The sequence below is a fragment of the Callithrix jacchus genome, chromosome 21 (genome assembly GCF_049354715.1).
Source record: "Callithrix jacchus isolate 240 chromosome 21, calJac240_pri, whole genome shotgun sequence".
Lineage (NCBI taxonomy): Eukaryota > Metazoa > Chordata > Mammalia > Primates > Cebidae > Callithrix > Callithrix jacchus.
The window spans coordinates 4,182,784-4,192,284 of record NC_133522.1 but is presented as its reverse complement, the minus strand read 5'-3'; the positions used below and the strand labels follow the sequence as shown (position 1 = coordinate 4,192,284).

General features: G+C 36.8%; 1 long non-coding RNA gene across 1 annotated transcript; it reads right to left on the bottom strand.

Annotated features, from left to right (window-relative positions):
* Nucleotides 1–6,217: 6,217 nt before the first annotated feature.
* LOC144580658 (uncharacterized) lies at nucleotides 6,218–8,921 on the bottom strand. Its single transcript, XR_013530596.1, has 3 exons — nucleotides 8,854–8,921; nucleotides 7,518–7,642; nucleotides 6,218–6,510 (listed from the first exon to the last, which is right to left on the bottom strand). It is a non-coding gene; the product is annotated as an uncharacterized LOC144580658 (long non-coding RNA).
* Nucleotides 8,922–9,501: the final 580 nt, after the last annotated feature.

Here is a 9,501-nt window from a genome sequence, read left to right as displayed (position 1 = left end):
TCTTTTTCTAGCAATTCAGATATTTCTTCTTGGTTTGAATCTATTTCTGGGAAGATAGTGTGATGTTTTGGGGAGTGCTACACAACCCCGTTTTGTCATGTTACCGAAATTTTCCGGTTCCTTCTCATTTTGGTAGACTGTTTTTTCAAATTGCTCTTTAATTTATTTTTAACTGGACTGTACTCCCCCCTCTTGAGCATCAGATTAATGTTTATCTTAGCCTAATTTGCTTCTTGGTACTTGCAGGGGTGAAGATTCTGCATGCATTCCTCAGTTACACAGTGTCTTTGTGTGTTGGCTTTCCCTGAAGCTGGTTGCAGTAATTATATCCTTGGTATGAAAGTTACTTCACCGTCTCCTGCTGTGTTGGCACAGCAGGGATCTCTTGAAGCTTATTTCATTTCTTGTGGTATGCATTTTATTTATTTATTTAATTAATTAATTTTTCCCGTGTTTTATTTACTCTGTTGATGAGTCAGTGTTCAGGACAATTGGGGAGGTAACCCTGGGCGGGCACTGGTTTGGCGAAGGGAGACAGATTCATGTAATACCCAACAGTGGGTTGAGGTCCCAGCCTTGATGAGGATGGCTGGGGGAGATTTCAGTCAGATGTGCTGAGGTTTCATTGGGGTGATAAGTGGGAACTACCTCAGCTCCCCTGCCAGGTCAGCAGAAAGTTATTCACCTCACAGCCTCACTGCTGTTGTGGTGTTTTGACTATTCAGATCAGGTAGGCAGCTATTTTCATCTATGGGAATGTTATTGCTCCAAGTAGGGAAGAACTGTGACTGCCTCTTGTGCAGGCCTGAATCCGGTGTGTGCTCCTCCTGTGGACTGCTCTCACCTTGTACTGTTCCAGAAGGGCTATTCGAGCCTTCATGCTGCATTGCTTTGGGAGAACCCCCAGCTGTGTCTGCAGTGTGGTACCAGAGAGGAACAAGGACCCCTTCCCTAAAGCCCTTCACCATCTCAGAGGCTGCCTGCCTGGCAGGTATAGGTACAGACTTCGCCTACGGCACCCAGCACTGCAGTTGTGTCTCTGCTATAAGAAACTATGTACTAGTGGTAAGATCTGGAACTCAAGACCTGCCTTTCTGATTCTTTTGTTGTACACGGTGATCCCTTGATGTGGTGGAGGGGCTTCTTGAGAGCTGGACTGCAGTGATTATTATTGCTCTTCTGGGGCCTGCCACCCAGCAGAGCTACCAGCTCTAGGCTGGTTCTGGGGAATGTATGCAAAGAGTCTTGATGTGATCTGTCTTCAGGTGTCCTACACTGGATTCCAATACCCGCTGTGGTGAGCTAGCAGAGGACTGAAGCAGACTCTGTGAAAGTCCTTGGTTGTGGATGTTTCCTGTGCTGGCTTTCTTGAATGCCGATTATGCCACCAGTGAAGTTGTCACGTAGACAGACACAGCACTTCTGGTTAGCAAGGATGTTGCAGATGGTGGTATTACTTATTGGTTTATCCTTGCTGGGAGCAGGGTTATTCTGTAATAAGTTGCTATAGTGGCCTGAGTTTATTGGCCTCCAGCCAGGAGAGCAGCAGCTGCAGTATTAGCAGTGGGGTGTAAGTTTGCCTTAAGTTGGACGGGGGAGGTATTCTGGTTTCTCAGGGATGAGCAGGGCCATAAAGCTTTCAAGATTGTATGTCACTCTGTGTTTGGTTACCAGGGCGGGTAGAGAAATACCATCAGGTGGGGCAGGGTTATATGGGTCTTGTCTCAGACTCCCCTTGGTTAGGAATTACCACAGCCACTGTGGGGGACAAGGGTGTGGTTCTCGGGCTAAGGGACTTATATTCCAGAGGTGACTAAGTCTGTCTCTGCTGTGGCATATAGTTTGCTAGGGAAGTGGGGGATAGCCAGTAGTGAAAGGCCTCACACAGTTGGCGAGGCTGGTCTCACTGCCCCAGTCTCCTGCCAACAGCAGTTTAGATCTGGGCAGCCCGAGTGTGGAACTTAAACCCCACGCTGTAAGCTTCCCCACTGAGCAAGAACACTCCACTTTTAGGCCTCACCTCTCGCTGTCTGCCCACAATGTCAGTGGTGGTTCTTGCACTCATAGCTGCAACAGTTCCTGTTTACCCCTCAGATTCTACTGAAAAAACTTCATGCCCACTGAGAATTATTCCAAAATTCAGTTGAAGTGTCTTACACCTTGTGACCCCTCCCTAACTATGCTGGGTGCCTTCCCTGAGGGCCTCTGTGAGGTGTAGTTAGAAATGGCTTCCCTGGGCTCGAGCTGGAGAATGGAGGTGCCTGTAAGGCTCTTCCTGCTTCTACTTCTACTTTATACTTCATGCAGATCTCTAAATCCCTTCCAGCTCTAGGTGAGGTTAAATCCTTCTCCTGTAATCGGGATTTTCAGACTCTCCAGTGGGGTTGTGTGTTCAGAGGCAGGTTTTCCCCCTTCACGCTTTGGGAACTCACAGTTTTTTTTTTTTTTTAATTTTTTATTGGATTTTAGGTTTTGGGGTACATGAGCAGAGCATGCAAGACAGTTGCGTAGGAACACACATGGCAGTGTGTTTTTCTTTCCTTCTCCCCTTCACCCACATTTGGCATTTCTCCCCTGGCTATCCCTCCCCACCTCCCTCTCCCACTGGCCCTCCCCTTTTCCCCCCAATAGACCCCAGTGTTTAGTACTCCCCTTTCTGTGTCCATGTGTTCTCATTTTTCATCACCCGCCTATGAGTGAGAACATGCAGTGTTTCAGTTTTCTGCCTGTCTCATGGAATTTGCAGTGGTGTGCTGCTTCTTTCGAATAATATGTGAGTTATTTCAGTTTTTCTGGCACATTCCTATGATGATTCTTGGAGCAAAAGTTCAGGGCGAGAGTCTCCACACATTATTATGTTCTGCACACTAGCCCTGTATCCTGTCATTTTTCCTCACATTTTTTTCTAATTTTAAAGCAATTTATGTTGTGGACAATATAAAAATATTTAGTATAATTTTTAAAATTATTATTTTCCATATACAAACATTATTTTAATTTGAAAGTACAGCATCTCAATACATGTACAAAAATGTACATACATCTCTTTTATACATGGCCATATGTATATTACTGTTTACACACAATTGTTCTTTACCTAAATGGACATTTTTCTATGTCAATAATTGTGTACTGATTTTCTGCTAAATTAATGTACTAATAAATGAAAAAGTAAATGAGAAGACTCATGATTCTTAACATTTATTTATACCTTTCAGAATTATAGATAACTAATGATGTGGCAACAAGAAAATTTAACTGCTACATTAACAACTTCTATTGCTATAATCAGAAATTTTAAACTTTTTTTTTAGCCTCAGATTAGGATAAAATGAGGGTGTTGAAAATATAATTTGTGGTATTGAAAAAACTGAGTTGACCAATAAAGGTTCAGGGTGACAAGTAATAGAAAGTAGTTTTGCTATATTAAGCAGAAACTTAATTAGAATGATACCATTAAGCTCTGAGAATTCATGGCAAGGCTGGAGAATCAGTCTAGGAATATGAGCAGAGCTAAGGAATCGTAGGTAGAAAATTTGTAGGTATGATGATTGTATTGATCTATTCTCACACAGTTATACCGAACTTCCTGAGACTGAGTAATTTATAAAGAAAAGAGGTTTATGTGACTTACAGTTCTGCAGGCTGTGCAGGAAGCATGGCTGGGAGAGCTCAGGAAACTTACACTTGTGGAAATGTAAAGGGGAAGCGAACTTGTCCTACTATTGGAGAGCAGGAGAGAGAGAGAGAGAGACAGAGAGAGAGAGAGAGAGAGAGAGAAGAGGGAAGTGCCACACACTTTAAAAACAACCAGATCTCATGAGAACAGCAAGGGGGAAACCCGTCCCCGTGCAATTCAATCACCTCCCACCAGGCCCTTCCTTCAACAGGTGGGGCTGAAAATTTCACATTAGATTTCGGTGGGAACACAGAACCAAACCATATCAATGATACAACAGAAACATGTATTTAGAATTCCGTTCTAACCTCTATCACGATTACTGGATTCTTGCACCTTTTCTTTTTTTAATCATAAAGCACATTTCCAAAATTTTATGGACTATTACATGAAATAGTACTTTTAGCAACTGAGTTACCGGACTCTCCCTGTGTTGTCACTATGAATGATCTCTTCATTTTGATGGTATCTTTGTGTTAGTTCAGTGGAATTTCAGGTCCTGGGATGGAGCATCTGACTGGTTAAGTGACTTTGTACACTTTTAAGAGCTAGGGAACCAAAGTGTACATTTATGCAATGTAATGTTACTCAACTATCAAAAAAAAAGATAAAATAATAAAAAGATTTCAATAAACAGTACTATATATAAATTCAACCCAGAAAAAAGTTCTTAAAACAAAAGCTGTAAACTAAACCCCAGAGTAGCTGAAGGTTATTATTAAAATGATATCCCTTTTTTACATATTACAGTTTTCTTCATCAGTGGCGCGCTTTTACAATTTCTATTTCTTATGTCCCTTCTTCATGCATATATGCTTCCTTATCTAGACAGCTAATATTTTCATAGAATTGTTCATTTTGTTTATCTTAGGGGAAATGTGATTATTCGTCCTTAGCGTCATAGAGAGATTTTGCATTACGTATTGTAGCTTTGTCAATAATAGACATGTGACCTTGCACATGTTAACATTGCTGTATTTCAGCTTTTTTGCCTATAAAATGGATAACATAATGGCATATCCTTCTAGATTTATTGTAATGCTGCAACAATTCTTATATGTAAAGTACTTACAACTGTACCATGCACATGGTCCACATTGTGAAGTGTTAGCCCCACTGTCATGATAATCACGGTTATTCTTATTACTAAAAAATCACCCATGAAAGTTTATATTTTATAGGAGAATCTTACAGAAGAAAATTCACAAGATTCAATGGGAAATATCTAGATTTAAAAGGATATTGTTTTGGCATTGACTTAAAACAGAATGCCTAATTCATATCCTCTATTCGATCTATTCATGAAGCTTGGCCTATATAAACTGTATTCTTTATTATCTAGGCAGTGGACAGGATAAAAGAAAGTGATATTTATAGCCTGAATTGCTAAATTCAACTCTAATTGTTTACCGCTTTTGTCAGCTCATCTCAAATAACATTTTAAAATTAGTATGCTGGGCTTCTTTCCAATCCTGTGTGTTCATGAGCCATAGGGAGGTTGTAAGATGTAAGTCAAAAAGTCTGTTATGTAAAACTCAAATTACTTTCTATCCTATTCTTGCTATTAATATTATTGGATAGCTAACACAGATCAAAAACCCTTTTTTTAATTGTAAGGCACGTTTCCAAAATTTGAAGGACTATTACATGAAATAGTACTTTTAGCAATTGAGCTACCTAATAGCATCAGAAGTTTTCAATTTGGTTTATATGCAAAATGTGACTTTTTAAATTATGAAACATATATTTTCAGGAGTAAGTCAAAACTTACTCCTGTTTTACACTTAATATTTGAATCTCTGTAATCCCAGCACTTTGGGAGGCCGAGGCAGGTGGATCACGAGGTCAAGAGATCGAGACCATCCTGGTCAACATGATGAAACCCTGTCTCTACTAAAAATATAAAAAATTAGCTGGGCATGGTGGTGCGTGCCTGTAATCCCAGCTACTCAGAAGGCTGAGGCAGGAGAATTGCCTGAACCCAGGAGGTGGAGGTTGCGGTGAGCCGAGATGGCACCATTGCACTCCAGACTGGGTAATAAGAGCAAAACTCCATCTCAAAAAAAAAAAAATATATATATATATATGAATCACAGAAATATAAAGCAGCACTTTTCATAGGTAATATAGTAAACTTAATTAAATTGTTTGGTTACCTTTTGCATGATAAATGAATAGATGTTGCCTTTATTTTCTTAAATAAAATAAATATAGATAAAATGTGACAAAAATATCAAACTTTGTCATTTGGAAAATTCAGTAACCACTATAAAGAAGTTAGAATATTAACTTTTGCAAATTGCATTTAATAGAAATTTCAGTAACAACATTTTATTTTTTTGCAATTATTTTCAGAAATTTTACTGTCTGAATAAATCAGGGTTTATATCTTGAAAAATAGACATTACACTTCATGGTGAATATTTTATATCTCATTTTGCATTAGAGAAAATATGTTCCTCTTTTATATCAATAGTGGGAAGGAAAAAACACATAGAATTGCACAGAGAAAGTATAACATATAGATTTTGAGGCAAGATTTGAAGAACTTTATTTATATCAATTAATACAGGGTATGCATGTTTTGACAATGTACTTTATTTCACACCTTATGACAGCGTGATTGAATCATCATCACTTTTGGTTATTAGGAAGAAAAGACAGGGTTATAATTTTGAAGTGTGTGGTGCTGGAAGATAGGAGATGACAAGTAATTTACAAGTTGTGGAATTTCCTCTGTTGAGAAGCGGAGGTGTTTTCAGACCGGATGTTGCAATCCACATGTCAGGTTTATTTTCATTTTTAGATAAATGGCCCTTATTCTGCAGCATCTGAGTCAGTCGCAGGGAAAAAAGTAAACAAATTGAGAAGCAAACACAAGTTTACCTTTGATAACTTCTACCTAGTCCTGTCATCCTGGTTTGCCCCTTCTCAGACACCGCAGAACACCTGCCTCTAAGCTCTTCAAATTCCATTTACGTTCTTCAGAGAATAAAATCTAGTTAGATTTCTGGATATCAAACATAAAAGTTCCTCCATGGATGGCTAATTTATTCTATGTATAATTCCCATTTTTCTAGCACTGTTGAATGTTTCTTTTTTTTTTATACTGATCCAAAATCTTCTAGAGTAAACAAATAACCTCTGTTATATTAAGACCCAATCTTATGTGTGATATTCATTTATTAACTCAAGGTGGAGATCTGAGTCTTTGGCCTTGGAATTTTAAGATTATTATTGAATATTTTAAGATTATTTAGAAGAATCCAGGGTTATAGCATCGTCTTATCTTAAATAAAAGCGGATGTTTGAGATGAACTGTTTTGCCACTTAGTGACACATGGGCTTAAAGCCCAGAACTTAAACGTCTCGAAAGTGAAGATATTGTGTTTCTTCGCACTTGAGTTTGAAGGATGTAATTATAGTCTTGATTTATATACATATTTCTAAAATGTCATGCTCCTGGAGAAGGAATTTACTACACAGAATTTTATAAGTTTATTGATTCAGTTAACAACTTTTTAGCCAGATACTATGTACCACCCCTAGATCTTAAGACTGGTTATACAAAATTGAATAAGGCAAATTAGATTCGATTATTTATCTTGAAGGCAGAACACTTTCTTTGGATGGGAGTGCACACACCTTATGGAACATCTTGGAAAAATTAATTGAGGTTTACCACAAGTCAAGAAATTATTGAATATTTTTGGAATAATACTATAACTACAGTATTTTTCCAGGTGCTGTAAACTCTTTCTTTGATATAAAACATCACATTTATAAACTGCACTGTTAGATTCTTAAATACTTGTGTTTGTCTTTCTCTATTACTTACTTTTCCTTATTCTCTCTCTTTTTCTTTCTTTTTCTGTTGTTCTTTCTGTTTTCCTCCTCCCACTCCCTCCTCTTTCTTTCTTTGAAGACTTGTGCAATTGCTTTGAATTAAGTGACCTTAGAGAGCTTGTTTGGAGAAACACATCAAAGAAAAACATGAGAAAAAATTGTTCTTATTTCTTGTAACCATGGTTATTCTATACAAGTTGAATTTCTATTAAATCCATTTTTATATTAGCTGATCATAGTGCAAATTTCATTTAACTATAAGTATTTGAAAATAATCTTTGATCTAATTTTTTAGTCATAGTTGGGCAATTAGCATTGAATCATTTTTTTTTCAATTGTACAAATCAATAATCTCATTTTTTAGTTTTGAAAATATTGAAAGCCAATTTTTATTTTTTGTTTAATACAATATCTTATTCGGGAATCTGAAAGACTGCACAGTGGAAAATACTGTGAAATATATTATAATGTAGAGGGTTTTTTTGTCCCCCTTTGGAATTGAATTCATACAAAAACACAGTGGGATACCCCTTCTTTGCATACACAGTGTGTTGTACAATCTTAGCAGACTCCTTTTACCATAAATTATGGACTGAAAAGGGGATCTTGCTGAGATCAGCTCCTCCTGTGCTCACCTGATTGATTAACAGAGTACATGTTTGGCTTAATTGCTCAATAATAGAAGCAAAATAGATGTCATTATACATATAGTACTTTCCACTTAACTGAAAAATCAGGAAAAAGTTTTGTTTTTCTAAAACTTTATCAACATGTTTCACAGTAAATTCTGAATAGGAAAATTTAAAAAACAGATACATTAAGTTTTTATAATATGTTTATGTTTATATGTTATAAATACAGATATAAACACATATATACCTAGAGTTATATATATGTATAATTTTGTTTTAAAAATATGTAGCATTTTCTCCCATTGCCTACTTTGGAATGTGAATACTGCTTTCACACCAATTTTTCTTTTTCCTTGAATGTAAGCTTCATGAAGGCAAGACTAAATTTTATACTAAATGTATTTGTAAAATAAGTTAGCTAGCAGACCACGCTCAGTAACCACTTACTCAAATAATTCTGTCTTCTCCCTTCCCACCCTGCTTTACCCTTACCAAATTATTCATTCGTTGTGATATTTTCTCCATCTGAAATGGACTGTAAAGAGATGGTTCCCCCTCTCAATTTGATATTGAAAAGGGCACTATAACTTCCTTTAGGGAAGTGGGTCAAATGTCAGTAACAGTCACTGCCTTTCCCCAGTCAGAGAACTACCTGCAGGTGTTCCATGGGGAGACAGAGACTGAGATAGTACTTACTTGTTCTCAGACTTAGAAACCCTTCTTTGGAGTTCTCAAATTTAGGAGCGGCACAGCTTCTGGGGATATCTGCAACATATATTTAAACCACTTTTCTCTTCTCTGAACATGCAGAAGTTAATTCTTATTTATGTAAAATTCCACATCAGTCTTTCTTAATCAACTGACCCTTTGTTTTTTTACTTAATGAGATAGAAATTAACTGGATGAACTCAGTGTCAGTGATAGGAATTCATATTTTCTCTTTTGTTTCTGTTACCCAGTTTTTTTTAAATTTTATCTTTTAAAATGATAAATCATATGTCTCCCAAATATTTATTTCTTTATTTGCCCCTTTGTTTTTCTTTATTTTTCAATCCTGTATAATTACCAGTTTTGTGAAAAGGAAAAATCGAATTATTAAGTGCATTAATTTCTGTTTTCATATAATCATACTTAATCCTAGGTTTTTAAAGACTGAGTCATAAGGTGATACAAACACCAGGTTCTCTTTTAAAAATGCTATTATGTTTAGAGATAATGCTGTTATTGTATTTTAATTTTAAAATAACTTTTAGTGACATTACGTATTTCAGCAGGTATATATAAATGCATTGCTATGATTTACAAAGGTAGCAAAATAAATCCATTAACGCTTGAAAATTGTAA